The sequence below is a fragment of the Hesperophylax consimilis genome, chromosome 18, assembly GCF_061612785.1.
Source record: "Hesperophylax consimilis isolate HC1 chromosome 18, BYU_Hcon_1.0, whole genome shotgun sequence".
Taxonomy (NCBI): Eukaryota; Metazoa; Arthropoda; class Insecta; order Trichoptera; family Limnephilidae; genus Hesperophylax; species Hesperophylax consimilis.
In genome coordinates, this window is record NC_142853.1 from 7,798,877 (window position 1) to 7,803,561 (window position 4,685).

At 31.4% G+C, this 4,685-nt stretch overlaps 2 non-coding genes across 2 annotated transcripts; both read right to left on the bottom strand.

Annotated features, from left to right (window-relative positions):
• Nucleotides 1–709: 709 nt before the first annotated feature.
• On the bottom strand, nt 710–828 carry LOC149415300 (5S ribosomal RNA). Its single transcript, XR_016303841.1, has one exon. It is a non-coding gene; the product is annotated as a 5S ribosomal RNA (ribosomal RNA).
• A 322-nt stretch (nt 829–1,150) lies between these two features.
• LOC149415301 (5S ribosomal RNA) lies at nt 1,151–1,269 on the bottom strand. Its single transcript, XR_016303840.1, has one exon. It is a non-coding gene; the product is annotated as a 5S ribosomal RNA (ribosomal RNA).
• Nucleotides 1,270–4,685: the final 3,416 nt, after the last annotated feature.

Here is a 4,685-nt window from a genome sequence, read left to right on the forward strand (position 1 = left end):
GAGCTACGTTGGCTTATTATCAACCAAAGCTGATGAGTTTTTATATGTTCTATAGATGTCACTTGTGACAGGTAAAAATATTATTTTTTTGAAAAACAGCGCCATCTGTTGGACCGAAAAGGAATACGTTCGATTGTTTCTCTATCTGCACAGATAGACTGTGCCACAGCAACGCGCGGCGGGGTGCAGTTAGTAATATATAATTTAAGAAACATAATATAGATATGTTAAGTTAAAATTTACTTCACACTCGCCGTAATACAGGGCCATCGATAGCATGGCAGACCAAATAATATAAAATATGTATTTATTGAAGTGAAACTTCTTTACGCGCGTCATGCAATTTCGAGGAGTAAAACCAACTCATGACCGAAACGAAAATGCGGGACCGATTAAAGTTCATTTGATGTAGTAAAAGTTTTGAAGTAAAATATAAATGCTTCTTAGCTCATCTCGACAACTGGCGTTGGTGGTGTAATGGTCAGCATAGTTGCTTTCGAAGCAGTTGATCCGAGTTCGATTCTCGGCCATGGAATATTATTTTTTTGTTTTTAAGGAATTTTTTTTTTTAATGGTTGACCATAATATCAATCCACTAAGTAATATTTTAGGCCTGTAGCATAATTGAAAAGTTAAAGAATGATATAAAATTTTTTATGATGTTAACGATAAAAAAATGAAAAAAAACATAAAATTAAAATAAAAAATGGGCCAACGGCACGCGGTGTTCCCAAGCGGTCACCCATCCAAGTACTGACCGCGCCCAATGTTGCTTAACTTCGGTGATCGGACGAGAACCGGTGTGTTCAAAATGGTATGGTCGTTGGCAAAAGTTAAACAATATTAATTTCTATTCTACCTGCCAATAAATATATGAAAATTAGTATAAAAAAGCCCTAATAATATTGAAAAAATTAGCAAGGTGTGTGCGAGGTTGATAAAAATAATCATTACATACGCGCTTGAAAAAGATCGTAATTACATTAATAAGTTTGTAGGAATTTTTTTTTTCAATGGTTGACCATAAAATCAATCCACTAAGTAATATTTTAGGCCTGTAGCATACTTGAAAAGTTAAAGAATTTTATGATATTATTAATTATAGTAATGATAAAAAAATAAAAAAAACATGAAATTAAAATAAAAAATAGGCCAACGGCACGCGGTGTTCCCAAGCGGTCACCCATCCAAGTACTGACCGCGCCCAATGTTGCTTAACTTCGGTGATCGGACGAGAACCGGTGTGTTCAACATGGTATGGTCGTTGGCAAACGCTAAACAATATTAATTTCTACTCTACCTGCCAATAAATATATGAAAATTAGTATAAAAAAGCCCTAATAATACTGAAAACATTAGCAAGGTGTAAATATTATATACCTAGTTTAACTCACTCTCCTAACTCATCTTCGCTGTCTACAGGCAGAGCGCACGACTGTGGTCGTGAAGAACCGAGGTTCGATCCCCGCTTTAACTAATTTTTTTTTTCTTTTTTTATAACTTTTAATTTTTTTTATCACATGCTACTTATAAATATGTCAATAGACAGAAAAAAAGAGAGAATGAAATGAAAAGAGAGAGAGAGAAGAATACTAGAAGTTTCACTTCTGTCTTGCGTAGGCTTGACACACCCATTTTTTTATTGTATAAACCTGATGCATGAAATAAAAACTTTATTTGATAGTACAAACCTCACTTTTTGTTTTTAAACGAGCAGGATTACATTTAGTTTGGATTTATAGTTAAAAGAAGGCATCAAACGTGGTTTACTGTAATTTATATAAAAATAGCTGACGTATACCCGGCAATACATAAATCAGTCAAATAAAAATATGTAACTTCATTTAACTCTGGGGGTTTTTTTTTATTTGTTTAGAATAAACGGTTTTGCTGTAATTTGCTGTATGTACCAAGGAGATGAAAGACTGTTTCAGATGTTCATATTACAAAAGAACATATAGGCATAATTTCTAAACAATAAATTTTGAATATAAATATACAAAAACTTCTTTACAATTGTTTTGTCGCTTATTGATGATTTTGTATGGTTTTAATAACAATAAACGTGAAAGAGAAACTAATGATTATTCTTTGTTTGTTGAACAAAAAGACTCCGTGAAATAAACGTACACGTGAAAATTGTATACAAAAATTTTCGATAGTATCAACTGTTTTTTTTTTCGTTTATATACGTGTATGAATTTTGTAGTAGTAGTACCTATATTCCTGCATACATGTTCTTCCGTGCGTTTGCTACAATGAGATTAAACGGTATACACATTTTTTCCAAGTATTTTTTGTAGAATAGCAAACACTTTTCAAAAGAATTTTCTTAAGATATAAAACATCCTTTACTATAAGAAGATAAAAAAACCAAATTCAAATTTCTTGCATAGCAAAATGTTTCGTCTTACCTTAGGCAATTCCTGGTAGAGAACAACCTTTTATGTTCGTATCAAAACATGTGATTTTATATAAAAATAAAATTTTAACTTATGGTTATTTGAATCAAAGCCTTCTTTTCATATTAAACTAACTTTGTTACCAAATTATTATAAACAATAATTACTTGCCCGAAATATCCATAAAAATTGAAAATATTTCCAGAGTAAACATAATTGCCGCTAATGGGAATTGAAACTGCACCTTCCGATGTCCAGTCAGGTTCTCTGGACCACTGAGCTACGTCGGCTTATTCCCAACCCGCCAAATAATTCAATATCCACTAGTACTTCAATCAACAATTACTGCTTATTATATTTTTTTCCACTTGTAAAAAATCAACATTATTTTTGTAGGAAAGGCTTTATAAGTGCTAAATTTCCCACTAGATGGCGTCGGGACATATTATCTATTTACATTTTTTAGTGAAATATTTTGACTTATTTTTTCAATAATATTTTGTTTTTAATGATAAATTGATGTTTAAAAGACAAGTTTTTTTTCAGGTATAACACAAAGGATAACAAATAATTATAAACAATAATTACTCGCCTGAAATAACCACTCAATGGATATATAAATATCAATGTATGGATATTTTGGGCGAATAATTATTGCTTATAATAATTTGTTATCACTTGTGCTATGCATAAAAAAGTCTTGTCTTAAAAAAATTAGTTTATCATTAAAAAAAATTATAACTTTATTACGCTTTGTTTTGTGCAGTGGTTTCCAGTTTCCACCACCACTGGATGCATTTGTTTTCTAAGGGTGTTGATGGAAATCTTGCTAATGTCTAGTAATATGTAAAAGCCTGACTTGCCACAACTGCCACACACCTGAAAGTACGATAAAACAAAAGTTATCATGATTTTAAATTCAAATCAAAAACTTCACACGTTTTGATAGCTATTTTTTTCTCTCTTATTTATTCGGGACGGGACCGGTTTTACAGTACTATGGGTATTTTTAAACTGGTTCATTTACAGCGCTGAATAAGCCCATAGTTAGGTTGAAAACATTTTCATGTTTTCAGAATTGAAGCTGGTTACGACAATAATAATTTTATTTCACGATTCCCAGCACTTCGTCGATTTTACCGAAGTCTGCGTTCGCCACCTCTATCACAGTATAAGAAACTTGGCAATTTGTTCAAAGGGCAGACTAACAAGAAAAAAATGATATTTTCAATGCATCTATTCTAGGAATGGCAATATTTCACGGCAATTAACTACGACTATATTGTAACATGATAGCTACCTGTAAGGAACATGGATCTAAATGTATGAAAGAGACTATCTAACTGTACAAAATATAAATAAATAATAATAGTATATATTATCAGACTATAAAAATATTACCTTTTGTTATTTTGGCTACTGGCATTATACCTAGCTATCTCATTCAAAAGTAAGGCGTATTAGATATGTTAAAGAATTTATACATAAAAATGGAAAAATCGGTCATTTTAAATACATGTAGGATGACGAAAGATATATATATATATATATATATAAGGTTATATATATAAAAGATATATATATATATATAAGGTTTTCACGGGTGTAAGATGTTGAATAATGTTCTCGGTTTACCCGCGTAAAGTAGTCCTTAAAAGGACTTTTTAATTTCTGACGTTACATGTGTTTAAAATGACCGATTCTTCCATTTCTATGTATAAATTCTTTGACATATCTAATATAAATATATTGAGGGATCAGTAGGATTTGTAGGTCCAATTAGATTTTCTACCGAGCCGATCCGTGTTATTCTTGTATTGTTTTTTTTTTATGTTTTTTCAAATTAATAAAGAAAGACAAACATTCCCGGGTTACGAATAACCTGACTATATTTTAAAATTTCCTACTAACACCACGGTAAGCTGAAAATGTTGCTTGTGTTGTGATGGAGGACTTAGCCAGTCGAGGAATTGAACACACTACGCCTGAGTGGGACCCAAACGCGATCTCAACTCGGCCACAGATTTATTATGCTTATATAATGCACTTACATAATGTGGATTGACTAAATGATAATTTGTGGAAAAGTGTGAGGAAGGGTTTAGTTTTTCCTGTGGGGAAGATTTAACCCGGACATAAAGTCGAAAGAAAAAAAAATAATGATATACATTCTAACATCACGTTCATTAATCATTATTGATGTATTGGACAAAAAGTTTTGTATTGGTGATTGACAAACCGTTAGATGCAATCTGTTCGTCATAAACTGATTATAATTTAACT